This window comes from Mauremys mutica, chromosome 2 (assembly GCF_020497125.1).
Source record: "Mauremys mutica isolate MM-2020 ecotype Southern chromosome 2, ASM2049712v1, whole genome shotgun sequence".
Classification (NCBI taxonomy): Eukaryota; Metazoa; Chordata; order Testudines; family Geoemydidae; genus Mauremys; species Mauremys mutica.
This window is the reverse complement of record NC_059073.1, coordinates 168919225-168938165: the sequence shown is the minus strand read 5'-3', so window position 1 is coordinate 168938165 and position 18941 is coordinate 168919225. Positions and strand designations below refer to the sequence as shown.

The 18941-nt window shown below is 44.2% G+C and overlaps 1 protein-coding gene across 1 annotated transcript in view; it reads right to left on the bottom strand.

Moving 5' to 3' along the window:
* Window positions 1–10755: 10755 nt before the first annotated feature.
* Window positions 10756–18941, bottom strand: part of MED10 (mediator complex subunit 10) — a 73140-nt gene continuing 64954 nt past the window's right edge. The window contains exons 5-7 of the transcript XR_006576951.1: window positions 12047–12261; window positions 11514–11939; window positions 10756–10889 (exon numbers count right to left, since the gene is read on the bottom strand). The gene's annotated coding sequence lies outside the window, so the exon portion shown is untranslated. The remainder of the gene's footprint in view (window positions 10890–11513; window positions 11940–12046; window positions 12262–18941) is intronic.

The window sequence follows — 18941 nt, the reverse complement described above, 5'->3', positions numbered from 1 at the left end:
AGTCCATTCAAATCCTCTGAGAAGAGGATGTAAAGAAGAAGGATGCACTGACAGTGAGTTGGAGACCTTCTCAGAGGAAGAAATGGTATATGGGGTGGAGTCCATGCTAAAGAAAGTAGAAGGCACAACAGAAACAGAAGAAACCCAGGAGGGGAGAATCTTCCCTGCAACACCAGGTATTCCTATGGCATCAGTCAATACCTCCATTGTCAGCTATAGACCTGGATCTTCTCACCCACCAGAAATTAGGCATGATATCAAGCTGTATACCCCCAAGCCATACAGAGCAATGGGGAAAGCTCTGGCTCCCCTCAGAGACTGCTTTAGACTGGTTGGCAAAGGTGAATGCGCTCTCAAGCATAAGCAAGGAAGATGCGGCAGCATTAATAAGAGTGCATGCAGTGAATATGGTGCTCTCCTTGTTCACGTGCAGGTGGCAGACACCAGTAATGCCATGCAGATATATGAGGAAGTGTTTAAGTTCTATTTCCTACATTATAATTTAATTGGGAAATTCTATTCAGAAAGACAGTGAGCATACGAGAGGCCTGAAAAGTATATGAATAGAAAGAAATTACTCTACTGGCTCGTGGGAGTACAGTCTTGTGATATGCCCGAATTTAAAGAGACTATCCTACAATGCTTGCCACCTACCTTAAAGGTAGCCTTAGGAATAATAGCCTACAACAATATTTCCTTAAAAGACCTGGAAACCAGAGAAGCATATGAGATACAGAGGGAAGCTTTCCCTACGCAATGGTTTCAGAAAAAAGTGGTGGAGGTGACAGAAATTGGTGGCAAGCAGTGGTTTAACAAAGGAAAAGAGTTCTCCAAGGGCTCTAGCAGTGGCAACTATCAGCAATAAGTGAAGAAATCAGAAGGAGGACAATATCAAAAAAGAAAGACTATCAGAATAACACAAAGAACGATGAGCTGAGGTCCTTCAGGAACCTACTGTGGAAGAAACTTTAAATTTGAACCGAAAGAAGCCATACACGGTTTGCCCAGAGAGGAACTGTTACAATTGGCTCATCATGAAAGACCCCAAGATGTACTAAACAAACGTCAGATGGAAAATAAGCCTGATCTGATGTGACTGGGTCAACCTCCCACTCCTTCCCCACCTGTGGCACCTAGCATTAATGATAAATGGGGAAGACCAGTAAAACCTGTGGTATTTGAGGGCAAGTTTGGTAGTTTTAAGCAGAACACGCTTGTCGATACTGATGCCACAGTCTCCATCATTTGTACTACTGCAGAACCAAGAGTCAAGACATCACCTATTGAAGACATGAGGGTGGTGAAGCACTGGAATGTGTTACCTAGGGAGGTAGTGGAATCTCCTTCCTTAGAGGTTTTTAAGGTCAGGCTTGACAAAGCCCTGGTTGGGATGATTTAATTGGGGATTGGTCCTTCTTTGAACAGGGGGTTGGACTAGATGACCTGCTGAGGTCTCTTCCAACCCTAATCTTCTATGATTCTAAGTGTTAGAAGGCTTAAATGGAAAGGAGATCGTAGTCTCCTTTCTAAAGTCTGTTAAGTGCACTATAAGTACAATATCCACCAAAGCAACATTTGGTATTCAATCTCTAGGTGGTAACAGAATACTAGGACTGGACATTTTGTCTCCATTGAAATTAACTGTATATTTATCAAACTGGAGATTATTCCAGGATTTGGAACACACCAGCATCTAATTATACCAGCTTCACACCGTGTGGTGGCTCTGAAGGCATCAGAACCACTAGCAGTCCCAAACTGATATCCTGAGGTAATAGCAATTGCAAGGAAATATTGGAAGGCATTTGCAACTAACAGACTCCAGTGTGGGGAAAATTGGAGCAGAGGTTGTTGTGAATGGACCTGATCCTAGACTGCAATACCAGTATTGGTATCCCAGTGGGGCTGAAGAAGGATTGAAGGCCATCATTGAGTCCTTAGTGAGCCAGGGAATGCTTCTGGAAACAAAGTGTGTTTAATTCACCAGTCTAGCCACTTTTAAAATCAGACCAAAAGATGGTGTTTAATGGTGGATTACAGGGAGCTTAATAAAGTTACTCCACATCTACCACCTGTAGTCGCCAAATTTAATGAATTTATAGCCACAATAGCAACACGAGGAAAGTGGTTTTCTCTTGATTTATCCAGAGCCTTCTTTTTGATACCATTACATGAGTCTGATTGGTATAAATTTGCATTCACATTCAGAAATCACCAGTATACATTTAGTCGAGCCCCATGGGGGTTCCATAATGCCCCCTCAATATGTCATCAGTATGTAACTAGGATGTGGGACTCTGTACAAGAGAAGAGTAAGTTACTGAGCTATGTGGATGATATTCTCTTGGCCACTACAACAAGAGAAGAAAATTAAAAAATGCTGGACATTGTTTTAAAAAGAGTAAAAGAACCTGGGTTCATCATTAACCCCAGCAAAGCACAAATGGTGCTTCAGGAGGTAACTTACCTGGGGATTCAACTAGGTAAAGACTGTAGATGACCAGATGTGGAAAGGACTGAGCACATCTGCAAACTCCCCGTTCCTCAAGACATCTTGGCCTTGAGATCTTTCTTAGGTTTGACCAGATTCTCCCTGGAATTTATGAAGGATATGCTGAGATTGCAAGACAGCCATATCCATTACTCAGAAAGAATCAAGAGTGGAAGTGGGGAAATGAGCAGCAACAGGCTTTCACAGAATTGAAGCAGGTGCTCACCAATGCACCAGCACTAGTGTACCCCAAGCCAGATGAGCCATATCAATTACAACTTGCCACCACAAATAAGGGCATTAGTGCGATCCGCTTACAAGACAGTGGCAATGGTCCAAGACCAATTACATATGGGTCAAAGGTGCTGAGTGAAGTTGATAGACAGTATTCTGTTTGTGAGAAAGGTATTCCCAATGATTAGGGGACCAGATAAGGGCCAACATTTCTAATATGTATATCTCTAGTGGTTTTAAAGACTGTGCACACCAAGAAAATGTGTTATCTGGGCATATCAATAAAGGCAGGGTTTTGAATCAAAGGCTTGCAGGCTGGACCCTTAGCCTTATAAATAGGAATGTTGAGGTGATGAAAACTCCCCAGCTATCTGCTGTGCCATATACCCTTCTCATGGAAGACAAGGATCATGAATGCCTGCTACCCATCAAGAAGCCAGAACAAATTTGTTCACTATTCCAGATAAAAACCATCTATCAAGAAGCGAAGGCTGAAAACCTTGATGTGTGGGTGGTGGGTGGGAGTTGTTTTTATAAAAACAGGAAACCATGTACTGGATATGCAGCATTCCAGATTGACATCCAGGTTGTTTCGCAAGGGACTGTTACACCATATTCAGCCAAAGCGGGGGAGGTCATGGCTGTGTTGGCTGTCTTAGACAAGGCAGACCCCAAAAGTAACATGTATATGATCAGACTCGGACTAGGTGATAAGATCTCTGACTGAGTGGATGCCTATATGGATCCAAAGATCAATTAACTCAGCTGATGGAAAACTGGTGGTACATTCTAAATATTCGATACACGCATGGAGACTCGCTTCTTTGCATCAAGGGAGTACTTATCTAAGTGGGACCCTTAATGAATGGGGGAGGCAACCTAGTGACAGATGATGTGGAAAAAGCTGAAGTACTCAATGCTTTTTTTGGCTTGGTCTTCACAGACAGCTCCCAGACTGCTGTCCTGGGCAACGCAGTATGGGGAGGAGGTGATCAGCCCTCAGTGGTGAAGAACAGGTTAAGGACTATTTAGAAAAGCTGGACATTTATAGGTCCATGGGTCCAGATCTAATGCATCCAAGGGTGCGGAGGGAATTGGCTGATGTGATTGCAGAGCCATTGGCCATTGTCTTTGAAAACTTGTGGCAATCGGAGCAGGTCCCAGATGATTGGAAAAAGGCAAATATAGTGTCCATCTTTAAAAAAGGGAAGAAGGAGGACCCAGGGAACTACAGACCGGTCAGCCTCACCTCAGTTCCTGGAAAAATCATGGAGCAGGTTCTGAAGGAATCCATTCTGATGCACTTGGAGGAAAGAAAGGTGATCAGGAACAGTCAACATGGGTTCACCAAGGGCACATCATGCCTGACCAACCTGCTTAACTTCTATGATGAGATAACTGGGTCTGTGAATATGGGGAAAGCAGTGGACGTGATATATCTTGACTTTAGCAAAGCTTCTGATACGGTCTCCCACAGTATTCTTGCCAGCAAGATAAAAAGGTCTGGATTGGATAAATGGACTATAAGGTGGATAAAAAGCTGGGTAGATTGTTGGGCTCAATGGGTAGTGATCAACGGCTTGATGTCTAGTTGGCAGCTGGCATCAAGTGGAGTGCCCCAGGAGCCGGTCCTGCGGTTTTGTTCAACATCTTTATTAATGATCTGGATGATGGGATGGACTGCATCCTCAGCAAGTTCACAGATGACACTAAGCTGGGGGGAGGAGAGGTAGATACACTGGAGGGTAGAAATAGGGTCCAGGGTGACCTAGACAAATTGGAGGATTGGGCCAAAAGAAATCTGATGAGATTCAACAAGGACAAGTGCAGAGTCCTGCACTTAGGATGGGCTAATCCCATGCACCGCTACAGGCTGGGGACCGACTGGCTAAGCAGAAGTTCTGTAGAAAAAGACCTGGGGATTATAGTGGATGAGTCAGCAGTGTGCCCTTGTTGCCAAGAAGGCTAACAGAATATTGGGCTGGATTAGTAGGAGCATTGCCAGCAGGTCGAGGGAAGTGATTATTTCCCTCTATTCAGCACTGGTGAGGCCACACCTGGAGTATTGTGTCCAGTTTTGGTCCCCCCCACTACTGAAGGGATGTGGAAAAATTGGAGAGAGTTCAGTGATTAGGGGGCTGGGGCACATGACTTATGAGGAGAGGCTGAGGGAACTGGGCTTATTTAGTCTGGAGAAGAGAAGAGTGAGGGGGGATTTGATAGCAGCCTTCAACTACCTGAAGGGAGGTTCCAAAGAGGATGGAGCAAGGCTGTTCTCAGTGGTGGCAGAAGACAGAGCAAGGAGCAATGGTCTCAAGTTGTAGTGGGGGAGGTCTAGGTTGGATATTAGGAATTACTATTTCACTAGGAGAGTGGTGAAGCAGTGGAATGGGTTACCTAGGGAGGTGGTGGAATCTCCTTCCTTAGAGGTTTTTAAGGTCAGGCTTGACAAAGCCCTGGCTGGGATAATTTAGTTGGTGTTGGTCCTGCTTTGAACAGGGGGTTGGACTAGATGACCTCCTGAGGTCTTTTCCAACCCTAATCTTCTATGATTCTATGTAAGGTAAAGGCCCACTGCAAGGATTATGCAGAAATTTCTCGCCTAAATAATCAAGTGGGTGGGTTAGTGAAGCAGGTGGCTCTACCAGGCAAAGAACACCTTTGGACCAAGTCTAATGAAGAGGTATTTAAGGTGCAGCCAAAAGAGACCGAATTGACTAGTCAACTGGATGTTATTGAACTGCAAAAGGTGAATAAGGAAATACAAAGTCTGTTACAGAAAAGGAATAAAGAAATTATGATATCTTTAAGGATAAGAATGGGTTGATAATGGTATTAAAGAAAGATGTGGCAAATGTAACATCTGTCTTGATTATTCCTATCTGTCTCAGATGAGAATTAGTTGGCTTAGCACACAATCAAGGACATTTTTGTACAGAAAAGACTGTGAATAGATTATCAGTGGGTTGGTGGCGGGAAGAAACCAGAAATGTAAATATATGTATATATATCCAGAATTGTTTAGCATGCGCTGAGAGCAATTCAGATAAAGTGATTAAAAACCCATCTTGCATCAAAAAAATTGTAGGACCGTGGTCCAGACTTCTAGTGGATTATATCGAGCCACTGCCATGCACTGGAAGAGGTAATAAATACTGCTTAATAGTAGTAGATGCATTTTCAAAATGCGTGGAGGCATACTCCACCCGCAACAACACAGCATCGACTACAGCAAAAATGCTATTAGAACAAACTTTCACATGGTTTGGTTTGCCTGAAACTCCGATCAAAGTCCACACTTTGTGGGGGAGGTCATAAAAAGCTTATGCCAGGACCTGAATATCCAGCAAAAATTTCACATTGCAGGGCACCCTCAGAGTTAGGGTTTGGTGGAACAGACCAATTGGACCATTAAAACCACTTTAAGGAAAGTTATAAGCAGTATCAGTAAAGACTGGGATCAAAAGCTGCCACTGGTGCTAATGGCAATAAGATCCAGGGTGATAGTGCATGGATTCACACCTCACAAATTATTCACCAGACACATTATACGTACACCTGAACTTTGGTGGTTGGGAGGAATTCCCGCAGATAACTATCAACCTAGAATCCTTATGAACAAGTTAATGGAAAAGGTGCTGAATAACATAAGCATAAGTCAAAGACAGGTCGCATTGGAGTTAAAATCTAACAACGTTCATGGATAAAAGGCTAGGAGATAGCCTGAAGCCCATTGAATGGAATATTGGAGATCATTCAATGAATTGGTTCTATTCCAATAAGGGGCACATATTAAGTCCCAAGTGGGTAGAACCGTTTACAATCATGAACAAGGAGAGTCCTACTGTATATGAGGCAGAGTTAAAGGGAAAAAAGTCCAGATGTTTAAAATGGTTCCACTCATCAGAGCTCAAAGATTGGACGGGGTTTGTGACTTAAAAATATAAATGTACTAAAGGTAACCATTTACTGGTTTTGTTCATGTTGTAGGAATCTTTTATGGTTATTAATGTATATACAAGTTGGAAAATGTCCATAAGGGAGAACATTATTTTTGTAATGTCAAGGCGAATTTTAATAGTGACAGTAAGAATATTAAAAAGGTCTGTATGCTTAATATAAATATGGAGCCACCAAGATTAGGGGTTATAAGTCCCATCACAATTTTTGCATATGAGGAACTGACCAGTGGTAAGCTGGTTTGGAAGGAGGAGAAGGGAGAAATAACCATATTGGCTATGGCAGATACACAAGATGCCATGTCATCTGGATTTAATAAAAATCCAAATTTGGTTTCACTCACAAAGATTAAGGAGAGTTGCGAGTGGATAACTGAACACAAAGGTATAGAAAATTGTACTAAGTACCACAACAGAAAATTGGTACATCCTATAAAAAGTACTTGTATTTCTTCTAGTATAAACAGGCAGATGAGACATCTGTAGCTGGAGACATTCTTAGAGATGATTTTCAAGGCAATCTTCCTATAGAAATTGAAGACATGCTTATGCCAAATGTAAACCAATTTGAGAGAAAGCATCATAATTGGTGGGAATTACTGGATTTTTCTTTTGACCTGGAGGCTAGTAAAATCAGTGCTCAGGTTCTAACCATATAACCAAGATTGGGTATATGCCTTAATTTCATTGGGAATGAATTTAGACAACTCCATGATACCCATGGATATCCCTAAATGAGTTCGCAAAACAAGTGAAGCTTACAGTAGTGTAAAATTGGAAACTTGTGTCTGGAAACCTACATTAGGACATATTTGTACTAATGAGGTGTATGAGGGTCCTCACTTGTGTCTAGAAACAAAACAGGGAAAGTGTCGTAATTTACAACTTATTTATATTAAACAATTGTAGTAGTAAATTGTGTTTGTATTAGAAGTCAGTGTGCTAAGTTTACTATTAATTTCTTTTATGAAGTGTATAATGACCCTAATGTTAACCTATTTGTTTGTATGTGCTGGCAGTCAATGGGTGTGACATTAATTTTGTATCAACCCAAGTCACAACACAAGACATTTACCTCTCATATGCTTTGTATGAACATCTAACACCAGTCCATTTAGGGGCAGATTTGCAAGTTTTGAGACACCTTGTCAAACACCATAGTCTTGAGAGACATCTTCAAGATCTAGTCAAAGAGGGTAATAGCACTATGTTAACTGTGCACCACTCTTCTCAGCAAATTGAGAAAATTCTAAAAAGGGTGCAAAAGGATTCCCAATTCACTTATTGGTGGGAAAACTCGTTAGCCAGCCCCACTAAGGTTGCGGAGACATGGCACTTGTTGCTCCATCCTTTCATACTCGTTATGGTAACCCAGATAACTTTCATTGTATCCAGAGGTGCAAGCATACGTTGGGTAAAGATAAAACTGGTAAAGGTAAATAGAAGGTTAAAGTACAATATTATAACACCTCAAGTTTAAAGTATGGTGACATTTAATAATTTAAGATTAAGTCATCAAGGAGGGGATTGTAGAGTTGTTTTGTTTTCTGTTGTTCCCCCTAAGTTGTCATTTGTCCTCTATGATTGATCCCTTCTTGTTCCCTCTTACTATTGTAAATCTGCCCAACAACAGTCAAATTGATGGGAAACTTTGGCACCTTTGAATAAGGTTTGGCAGGAAATGGTCATGTGACTTTAAGTATTCTGCCTAGCAATCCAAACATATAAGGCACTTCATCCTATAGCAGCTGCAGTCTGTCACAGTGGCAGCCCAGTGCTTGTTCCTAGCTAAGACGATGTGGCAAGTAAAAGAAAACAAGACCACCAACTTATCTGTTCCAGGGCCGCCCAGAGGATTCAGTGGGCCTGGGCAAAGCAATTTTGGGGGCCCCTTCCATAAAAAAAAGTTGCAATACTATAGAACACTATATTCTTATGGGGGCCCCTGTGGGGCCTGGGACAAATTGTCCCACTTGCCCCCCCCTCCCCGGGCAGCCCTGATCTGTTCCTGTGCCCTTCATTGTATCCTGTGTTCCTGTTGTTGTCTTGTGGTCTTGTACCCCACCCCTGCACCGCCCTCACCCCACCCCCATTCCACCCCTTCCCCAAAGTCCCCACCCCCTTCCTGCCCCCATTCCACCCGCTTCCCCCAAGTCCACACCCCTGCCCTGCCTCTTCTCCGCCTCCTCCCCTGAGTGCACCGCGTTCCCGCTTCTCCCTCCTGGAAAGTCCTAAGCGCCGCCAAACAGCTGTTTGGCAGCAGGAAGCGCTGGGAGAACATAAGAACATAAGAAAGGCCGTACCGGGTCAGACCAAAGGTTCATCTAGCCCAGTATCTGTCTACCGATAGTGGCCAATGCCAGGTGCCCCTGAGGGAGTGAACCTAACAGGCAATGATCAAGTGATCTCTCTCCTGCCATCCATCTCCATCCTCTGACGAACAGAGGCTAGGGACACCATTCTTACCCATCCTGGCTAATAGCCATTTATGGACTTAGCCACCATGAATTTATCCAGTCCCCTTTTAAACATTGTTATAGTCCTAGCCTTCACAACCTCCTCAGGTAAGGAGTTCCACAAGTTGACTGTGCGCTGCGTGAAGAAGAACTTCCTTTTATTTGTTTTAAACCTGCTGCCTATTAATTTCATTTGGTGACCCCTAGTTCTTGTATTATGGGAATAAGTAAATAACTTTTCCTTATCCACTTTCTCAACATCACTCATGATTTTATATACCTCTATCATGTCCCCCCTTAGTCTTCTCTTTTCCAAACTGAAGAGTCCTAGCCTCTTTAATCTTTCCTCATATGGGACCCTCTCTAAACCCCTAATCATTTTAGTTGCTCTTTTCTGAACCTTTTCTAGTGCTAGAATATCTTTTTTGAGGTGAGGAGACCACATCTGTACACAGTATTCGAGATGTGGGCGTACCATGGATTTATATAAGGGCAATAATATATTCTCAGTCTTATTCTCTATCCCCTTTTTAATGATTCCTAACATCCTGTTTGCTTTTTTGACCGCCTCTGCACACTGCGTGGACATCTTCAGAGAACTATCCACGATAACTCCAAGATCTTTCTCCTGACTCGTTGTAGCTAAATTAGCCCCCATCATGTTGTATGTATAGTTGGGGTTATTTTTTCCAGTGTGCATTACTTTACATTTATCCACATTAAATTTCATTTGCCATTTTGTTGCCCAATCACTTAGTTTTGTGAGATCTTTTTGAAGTTCTTCACAATCTGCTTTGGTCTTAACTATCTTGAGTAGTTTAGTATCATCTGCAAACTTTGCCACCTCACTGTTTACCCCTTTCTCCAGATCATTTATGAATAAATTGAATAGGATTGGTCCTAGGACTGACCCTTGGGGAACACCACTAGTTACCCCTCTCCATTCTGAGAATTAACCATTAATTCCTACCCTTTGTTCCCTGTCCTTTAACCAGTTCTCAATCCATGAAAGGACCTTTCCTTTTATCCCATGACAGCTTAATTTACGTAAGAGCCTTTGGTGAGGGACCTTGTCAAAGGCTTTCTGGAAATCTAAGTACAATATGTCCACCGGATCCCCCTTGTCCACATGTTTGTTGACCCCTTCAAAGAACTCTAATAGATTAGTAAGACACGATTTCCCTTTACAGAAACCATGTTGACTATTGCTCAAGAGTTTATGTTTTTCTATGTGTCTGACAATTTTATTCTTTACTATTGTTTCAACTAATTTGCCCGGTACCGACGTTAGACTTACCGGTCTGTAATTGCCGGGATCACCCCTAGAGCCCTTTTTAAATATTGGCGTTACATTAGCTAACTTCCAGTCATTGGGTACCGAAGCCGATTTAAAGGACAGGTTACAAACCTTAGTTAATAGTTCCGCAACTTCACATTTGAGTTCTTTCAGAACTCTTGGGTGAATGCCATCTGGTCCCGGTGACTTGTTAATGTTGAGTTTATCAATTAATTCCAAAACCTCCTCTAGTGACACTTCAATCTGTGACAGTTCCTCAGATTTGTCACCTACAAGGTAGGTGGAGGAGCAGGGATGCAGCACACTGAGGGTGAGAAAGGGAGTCTGAGGGGACCTTGGCTGCCGGTGGGTGCAGATTTTTCCCATGGGTGCTCCAGCCCTGGAGCACCCACAGAGTCAGTGCCTAGGCTTGTGGTCCCAGACATGTCCCCAGCATCCATGTGGTCCTAGTCCTGCCGAGAGAGAGAGAGAAAGATGGTGATGTGTTAATCATTTAATTTGCTTTCCCAACCCATAGTGTTGTATTGTTTTTTGGGGTCCTTGGCTTTAAGCTTGTTGGGCAGTTAACAGCCGAGTAGTTTTATTATCTATTATAGCTTTGTGGTGGGTGTTTGTTAATAAACTCTTGTTGTTTTGTTACCTATTCCTGTCTCAAGGGTTGTCTTTGAGTGATAAATCATAAATCGATGACAGAGGTGGATGGAGGATGGCCTGCAGTGTGGGGGTTTGAGGTTTAGCATGGTCCTGACTCTCTTACTTCCCTCTTCTGGGTTAACAATGTCATACTTGGCAGAAACCTCAAGATCCCCAAAAACACCACGGATATCTCCAAGGAGCCCACATAATGGGTTCCTGTGTGAACAGCCAGGAGGAGTAGGTGGTGGATGAGGAAGAGGAGGAGGAGGAAGAGTACGGGGGACAGGAGACTGGAGAAGCCACCTGCACAGTGAGCCAGGACCTGTTTTTGACTCCACCACAGTCCAGCCAGTCCTGCTAGTCAAGCACGGGTGAGCCTAGTCAAGGGAAACAAACTTCAGACAAGTGTGTAGATAAATTTTCAGTTACAGGGATGGTACCTCCAAAGCAGCAGGACACATCTTTTGATTTTTCATTGATTTACTCGTGTTAGAAGAGGTAATGGTACAACCAGGAAAGGCAGAGCTGCTATCTGCTTTTCATTCCTCTCTAGAGTTAGGTGGGGGCCAGGTTGAGCAGTTTATGTACACGGGGATGTCCCTTGAATCCTTCGGAGAGATCTGGATGAAACCTTCATGGACGTTCTCTGCAATCCTCTGCTAAAAGTTTCTAGCCAGGGCTGCCTTATTTCTTCCTCTGTGGTAGGACACTTTCCCACGCCACTCAGCAATAACTTCAGCAGGCACCATTGCAATCTACAGGCTGGCAGCATACGGTCCTGGGCAGCTTTGGGACACCAACAGCAGCTGTGCTCTCTTGGCTTTTGTGGCCCTCAGGATTGAGATATCAGATAAAATCATCACTGCCTGTGGAAAGTGGTGCCAGTATTTAGTGCCAATGCCCTATGCTACTAGAATCATACAACTGAGCAATTCCCTCCTTATTTCCCCAACCCCTGGTGGGCCATACTCACCATAGCGGGTGCTGTGACTGACGCCCTGCACAAGCAACTCCAAGCAGAAGTTAGAATGGAGTGCTTAATACTTTAGAAGAGCAAGGCGTGTGAGTTGAGCATCTTACATTTCTCTTTCTGTTGTGAATACACTGTCAATGATACCTCTGTGTGTTTTATCTGCAGCTCCTGCCATTGTGGCCTTCAGGGTCTTCCCCTCCACACCCACAGAACACCTGAATCAGATAAGGAGAAAAAAGAAAAGAACTCGGCATGACATGTTCAATAAGATCCTGCCAGCCAGTACTGCATCAGACCATGAACACAGTTCCTGGAGGATAAACATTAGGGACAGCCTGGAGAAGGAAAGAGTGGAGAGGCAAAAGGCACAGAAGATGCACTTGGACATAATGGAGGTTCTCAGACAGCAAACACAGATGTTGCAGACTCTGGGGGACCTGAAAGTTCAACAGTCCTGAGCTTGCCTCCCTCTGTAGCCCATTGAGATTTCGATATCAGGATGTCCCCATCAACATTCCACATGGCACTAGGGTTTGCTGCACTACCGCTACCACTCCACCCCAGGGGACAATAGAGACAATCACAACTTCACATACATTGACCTGTATAGTTGAAATGGACATGAATCTTCTTTTCTCCCTCATAAGTTCTGTTCTATTAATTTATTAAGTTTTTAATATATTTGCTTTAAAATTGAATGGGGTTCAGGGTTTTTTTGCTCTGATTTTGTTATAAAATGAAATTCGATTATAATCCATCTTTATTAGTTAAGAATATATGCTGCCAAGTGCTCAGCAGTTCTGAAAGCAATCAATTATGTGTTACTGCACAATGTCACACAACTCATAAAATATTAGGGTTGGAAGGGACCTCAGGAGGTCATCTAGTTCAATCCCCTGCTCAAAACAGGACCAAACCACAGTCAAAGCAGGACCAATCCCCAATCATTCACAAACAAAATTAACAGGTTTATTGACAATGTTACATCAGGTACAGCGATCACCACGTGATTCCTTCAAGGTCACAAAAGAGAAGGGCCAGGTGGAGCATACTACAGTAACTCACACTACTTTGTCTCACTGATAAAATGGTTTTTCAAAGTCTCCTGGAGCTGTATAGCTCCCTGTTGAGCTCTTCTAACAGCCTTTGTATCTGGCTGTTCAAATTCAGCAGAGAGCTACCCCTCCTTCACCCTGGCTGAAACATTCCCTCTTTTCTTCGAAGATATTATGCAGGACACAGCATGACCATTGGGATATTATTCTTACTGAGGTCCAATCTTGTGAGTAAACAGCACCAGCATATCTTCAAAAGATCAAAATCACATTTAATAGTCATTCTGCACCTACTGAGCTGGTAGTTGAATTGTTCCTTGGTGCTGTTGAGGTGGCCCGTGCACAGCTTCATGAGCCGGGGAGCAAGCGGTAGGTTGGGTCTCCCAGAATCCCTATTAGCATTTCAACATGCCTGTGGTGGGGCAGCTGCCCCACCCCAGTAAACAGGGGTTAAAAGTAGCCCTGGAGAGGGCTGCAACTGGAAAAGCTATGCTGATTAAGGAAGGAAGCAGCTGCAGCTGTGGCTAGCTCAATCAGGGCTCAATTGGCCCTTATAACAGGGGCCAGGAGCTGGGAGGAGTCTTTTTAGCTGGAGAGAGAAGGACCTGGCTGCCTGGGGGCTGAGCAGGGTACCTGAGTCTGAGCTGTACTGGGGAAGGGCAGAGGGAGCTAGGGAGCTCCAGCCTAGTGAAATCCCAGGCTGCAGGCCTTGGTAAAGGCCCAAGCAGATACTAGAGTGCAAAGGTGCAGACAATGATGCATGGCCTTTACAGAATGCAGTCTGCCCCAGTGAGCAGAGGCTAGATGTTGACTGGCAGTAACCACTGAGGCAAGGTGGGGATAGGGGGTTGGGGGCTTCCCTGGGAGAGGAGACCCAGACACAGAGGGGTTACTGCTGCTGGGGCAGAACCCTGACTTAGAGGGGCACCGGGGTCTAGAAGGGACACAGGGCCAGTGGCAGGCAAGACACCGGCCTGCAGAGGGTGCTCTGGGGCTGATGAAGAGCTAATTCCCAGGACTACCAGCAGGAGGCACCGCGCCGGTGAGTCCTGACTCCATCACAAGGCCAAATAGTAATCCACTGTTTGGAAAAGGAAGTCTCTGCTTGCAGCTTTCTGAAAAGTCATGTGTTCTTAAGAAGAGAGCATCATGCACCTTCCCTGACCAGCCCACATTAATGTCAGTGAATCTCTCAATCCACTAATGCTTGCATAACCATAGAAAAGTAGCCCTTTTGTTGATGTACTCAGTGGTAAGGTGATCTGTTTCCAAAATTGGGACATGCATGCCATCTATCACTCCAATGCAGTCTGGAAACCTCATTGCTGCAAATCCATCCACCATGTCCTGCATATTGCCAAAACTCACAGTCCTGCATAGCAGGAGGTGATTAATGGCCCCGCTCATTTGAATCACTATGGCCTCTGCAGTGAATTCAGGGCCGGCGCTTCCATTTAGGCGACCTAGGCGGTCGCCTAGGGCACCAGAATTTGGGGGGGCAGCATTTTGCCACCCTTGGTGGCAATTCGGTGGCGGGGGGTCCTTCCGCGCTCCGGGTCTTGGGCAGCAATTCTGCGGCGGGTCCTTCACTCGCTCCGGGACCCGCCGCCAAAGTGCCCCAAAGACCGGGAGTGCAGAAGGACCCCCCCGCCGCAGAATTGCCGCCAACGACCAGGAGCGTGGAAGGACCCCCGCCTAGGGCACCAAAAACCCTGGCGCTGCTCCTGAGTGAATTTCCCAACTCCAAATTAATTTCTAACTGACCGGTAGCAATTTGGCATGCAAATTTCCACAGTGCAATTGCCACTCACTTCTCCACTGTCATTGCAGCTCTCATTTTCATGTCCCTGTGCTGGAGGGCTGGAGCAAGCACAACATACAGATCCAGGAATGTGGCCTTGCACAGTTGAAAGTTCTGCAGCCACTGCTTGTCATCCCAAACCTGTTTTAAGTGTTGTGATCCCACAAGACAGTGTTTGTTTCTAGGACCCAGAAGCATCTCTCCACCATTTGCAGCTGCTCTGTGAAAGCCAACCACCTTGAATTGGTTCTTGCTATGTCCCACAGCAATCTGTCCTCCAAGGAATCATCATGTTCCCCACTCATTTGGTTCTTTTTGTGGCTTTGCAAATACTGAAGGATTCTCCGTCCTGTGCTTGCAGTGCTCTTGATAATAGCTCAGAGCTGTGCAGGCTCCATACTTCCCTAAAGGATGGTGGACAGCAAGGAGGGCCACATGTGTTTTGTGGATTTTGAAAAAAAGGTGTGAAAATTATGGAACACAGATAATATTATAGGATGGAGACAGCTGCAAACTGGGAAGTTGAGTCCATGCTCCCAGTCACCCCATGTGATTCATTTCATCCCTGTCAAGGTTCCCTCCCCCACTCTGAACTTTAGGGTACAAATGTGGGGACCTGCATGGACCCTTCTAAGCTTAATTCTCATCTTAGACCTGGTAATGCTGCCAGGATTTGGATTCTGATTCTCGCTATCAAGCCCTGGCCTGGAACTGACTATGAACTCCTCAGCTACTCCTAGCCTCAAGTTTGTTCCTGCTTTGACTGTGGGCCTGACTGTCCTAGTTGGGATCCTGGCACACACTTAAAACTATCTTCCCTGAACAAGAATATATCATTGGAGAAGTAGATTTCATCAAGCAATAGGCCACCCCAATACCCTGCAAGAACTTGCATCAATATGGAAAAAAGAACCCCCCCTGACCGCACATCCCTACTTGTCATCTGCTATGCCACACTAGATCCCACTGAGAGTATCATTAAACAATTACAACCACACTCGATGTGGATCACATCCTGAAAGAAATTTTTCCCAATCCTCCTCTTCTGGCCTTCAAATAACCCCCACCAATCTTACCAAGCTCATCATCAGAAGCAAGCTCCCCACAGACCAGGACCCCCCAACTCAAGTGGCACCAGACCCTGCCACAACAACAGGGGGGCTGCTGCTTGTCAAACCCTTGAGGCAGAACTTCCCATGGTCAGTGTACACAGTGGGTCATAGGAAGAGGAGCAAAAATTGGTTATTTTGGGTGGCAGCCTGGAGATGTCAGCTGACTAGTGGCTCTACAGGCCTGGGTTCTAAAGCTGTGGGGCCATATGTTGTGTTATGATATTTAGCCCAGACTTTATCCTTGGAGCATATGCTGTGACATCTGAGTGCCAGGCTGTAGATAACAGATTTCTTGTACATAGAACATAAGAACATAAGAAAGGCCATACCGGGTCAGAACAAAGGTCCATCTAGCCCAGTATCTGTCTACTGACAGTGGCCAATGCCAGGTGCCCCAGAGGGAGTGAACCTAACAGGCAATGATCAAGTGATCTCTCTCCTGCCATCCATCTCCATCCTCTGATGAACAGAGGCTAGGGACACCATTCTTACCCATCCTGGCTAATAGCCATTTATGGACTTAGCCACCATGAATTTATCCAGTCCCCTTTTAAACATTGTTATAGTCCTAGCCTTCACAACCTCCTCAGGTAAGGAGTTCCACAAGTTGACTGTGCGCTGCGTGAAGAAGAACTTCCTTTTATTTGTTTTAAACCTGCTGCCTATTAATTTCATTTGGTGACCCCCTAGTTCTTGTATTATGGGAATAAGTAAATAACTTTTCCTTATCCACTTTCTCAACATCACTCATGATTTTATATATCTCTATCATGTCCCCCCTTAGTCTTCTCTTTTCCAAGCTGAAGAGTCCTAGCCTCTTTAATCTTTCCTCGGTGTCTGCAGGGGTCCATTGTTGAAGCTGACTGTGGTATCCAGGAAGTTGATGGTGGTATCGGAGCGTTCGAGAGTTTGATGGATGGGTGGTAGTTGTTAAATTCTGGTGGAAATCTATGAGGGAGGTTAGGCCGTCTGTCCAGAAGATAAAAATATCACCAATATATCTCAAGTATGTCAGTGGTTCATGGAAACCTGCACAACACATTCAAAAGATGAGCCTGGGAGTTGAAATTCATAAATTTTCTAGACACTAAAAATCATGATCTTAAGACACTTGATTTATGGCTTATTACAAAAATCTGTATCCCATGAACTCTCTTTTTCTGGCCTATGACTGCAGAGGTATTAGCTGGCCACTTCCCCTTTAATGGTCTCTTGCAATATGTGTTAACTTATGCTAACTATCTGTCCCACCTTGTATTTACTGTGACACTCTGAGGGCTTGTCTCCATGTAAAATGCTAATGCATCACAACTGCATTGCTGCAGCTACACCACTGTAATTACGCCAACGGGAGGGATTTTCCCATCAGTGTAGTTAATCCACCTCCCTAAGAGGTGGTAGCTAGGTTGACAGAAGAACTCTTCCATTGACCTAGCACTGTGGGCTTAACTACACTGTTCAGGGGGGTGGATTTTTCACACCCCCTGACCAACATTTCCAGGCCTGTATACTTTCCCAGACCTGAAGAGAGCTCTGTCTAGTTTGAAAACTTGTCTCTTTCATCCACAGAAGTTGGTCCAATAAAAGATATTACTTCACTCACCTTGTCTCTATAAATAGATTAGATAAAATGGATTTAGACATAGTGGATGCTGGAGTTAAATAAGCCATTCAAAAACATTCTTGCTAGCTGAAAATTCTTGTCTGGGGCTAATGAGTTACAAAAGAAGAACTTAATCATAAAAGAAATGGTCTGAGAAAAGTATATGCCAAATGTCCTGTGTAATAACCTTGTCAAACAGATAATTAAACATGGATTTTTTATATGTCAAAATTATACATCACCTATGTCATAAACAGATAGTTAAGGTTTAAGGTCTCTTTTACCTGTAAAGGGTTAACAAGCTCAGTAATCTGACGGACACCTGACCAGAGGACCAATCATGGGACAAGATAATTTCAAATCTCTGTGGAGGGAAGTCTTTGTCTGTGTTCTTTGTTTGGGTGTTGTTCTCTCTTTGGATCTAAGAGGGGCCAGACGTATCTTCAGGCTCTCCAAGTTTCCTGAAGTATTTTCTTCTATTCAGTATAGTGAGTATTAGAAAGGCGGATTAGTCTTATAATTAATTTCTGTATTTGCAAATGTGTGTTGGCTGGAGAAATCTCTTTATTTCTGTTTGCTGTTACTTTTGATTATCCTGAGAAAAGCGGGGAGGGAAGTCTCTCCAGTTTTATAAGCTAGGCCCTGTAATCTTTTCATCCTGGTGTTACAGAGATAGTGTACTTTCTTTCTTTCTTTTAATAAAATCTTTTCTTTTTGGAACCTGATTGATTTCTTCCCTTGTTTGGAATCTCAGGGGAAGAGGAGGAGGAGGGGGGAAAGAGAATCCCTCTTTGTTTGATTCAAGGAGTTTGAATCAAGGTGATCTCTCCCGACGGATAAGGGAGGGGGAGGTGGGGGAATGGGCTATTTCCCTTTGTGTTAAGACCCAAGGAGCTTGGATCTGTGTTCCCCAGGGAAAGTTTTGGGGGAACAGGGTGTGTGCTAGACACTGGAATTTCTAGCTGGTGGCAGCGTACCAGATCTGAACTAGGATTTAGAGAAGTCCATGCAGGTCCCCATCTTGTGGACGCTAAAGTTCAAAGTGGGGAATAAACCTATGACATGGTAGGCAGCGGTGGAATTTTTTTTAGGAACCAAAAGCCAGTGAGAGCTGTTCTATCCTTCTAGGGCAGGAAAGCAGCCTGGGGAGGGCGAGGCAGAGATATTCAGTTTTCTAACAAGCTTTGTTAGAAAGAGATTCCCACTGAGAGAGCATTAGCAGTTTGAGAGAGACAGGACAAACCAGTTTTTCTGGTCTTCTCTCAGCCAGCAAACACAGCTACCCACATTTGCAAGTGAAAAGTTTTGTTTTCTTTTTATTCAG